Source organism: Toxoplasma gondii (assembly GCF_000006565.2).
Source record: "Toxoplasma gondii ME49 unplaced genomic scaffold asmbl.1114, whole genome shotgun sequence".
NCBI classification, from domain to species: domain Eukaryota; phylum Apicomplexa; class Conoidasida; order Eucoccidiorida; family Sarcocystidae; genus Toxoplasma; species Toxoplasma gondii.
In genome coordinates, this window is record NW_017383186.1 from 1 (window position 1) to 1,142 (window position 1,142).

General features: G+C 44.7%; 2 non-coding genes across 2 annotated transcripts; both read left to right on the forward strand.

The window, feature by feature from the left end:
• Window positions 1–427, forward strand: TGME49_460530 (the record flags this gene model as incomplete). Its single annotated transcript, XR_001974397.1, has 1 exon — window positions 1–427. It is a non-coding gene; the product is annotated as an 18S ribosomal RNA (ribosomal RNA).
• Window positions 428–851: 424 nt separating this feature from the next.
• Window positions 852–1,009, forward strand: TGME49_460540. The gene has a single exon (XR_001974398.1). It is a non-coding gene; the product is annotated as a 5.8S ribosomal RNA (ribosomal RNA).
• Window positions 1,010–1,142: the final 133 nt, after the last annotated feature.

Here is a 1,142-nt window from a genome sequence, read left to right on the forward strand (position 1 = left end):
CCTGCTAATAGGATCAGGAACTTCGTGTTCTTGTATCACTTCTTAGAGGGACTTTGCGTGTCTAACGCAAGGAAGTTTGAGGCAATAACAGGTCTGTGATGCCCTTAGATGTTCTGGGCTGCACGCGCGCTACACTGATGCATCCAACGAGTTTATAACCTTGGCCGATAGGTCTAGGTAATCTTGTGAGTATGCATCGTGATGGGGATAGATTATTGCAATTATTAATCTTCAACGAGGAATGCCTAGTAGGCGCAAGTCAGCAGCTTGCGCCGATTACGTCCCTGCCCTTTGTACACACCGCCCGTCGCTCCTACCGATTGAGTGTTCCGGTGAATTATTCGGACCGTTTTGTGGCGCGTTCGTGCCCGAAATGGGAAGTTTTGTGAACCTTAACACTTAGAGGAAGGAGAAGTCGTAACAAGGTTTCCGTAGGTGAACCTGCGGAAGGATCATTCACACGTCCTTATTCTTTATTAACCATCAACCTTTGAATCCCAAGCAAAACATGAGTTTGCATCTCTCTCCATTGGAGAGATTTGCATTCAAGAAGCGTGATAGTATCGAAAGGTATTATTGCCTTCTTCATGTTGGATATCCTGCGCTGCTTCCAATATTGGAAGCCAGTGCAGGTATCCGGGGGTGCACAGCGAAGGGGCTCAATTTCTGGAAATTCGTGTCTCTGTTGGGATACTGATTTCCAGGAGTTTCTTCAGTGTGCATTCTTTTTTCCCACACCGTTATTTCAAACAACAAATCTGAGGAACATTTGAGAGAGAGTGAAAGATTGTATCTTTCTGCATCTCTCTCGATGTGCTTTCAGATTGCTTCCTAAACTATAATGTTATTTTAAATTTTCAGCAATGGATGTCTTGGCTCGCGCAACGATGAAGGACGCAGCGAACTGCGAAACGCAATGTGAATTGCAGAATTCAGTGAATCATCAGATTTCTGAACGCAAATGGCACCTTGGGGATATTCTCCTTGGTACGTCTGTTTCAGTGTCTTTGAAATCACAATTTTCTGCTTTTTTAGGGTCGTTGCTTCAGTTTGGCTGAAGCCCCCCAGGAGCAGTATGATTGGGTGTCATGAGTGTTGAATACTCAATGTCACCCTGAATAATGAACACAGCGGAGAAACTA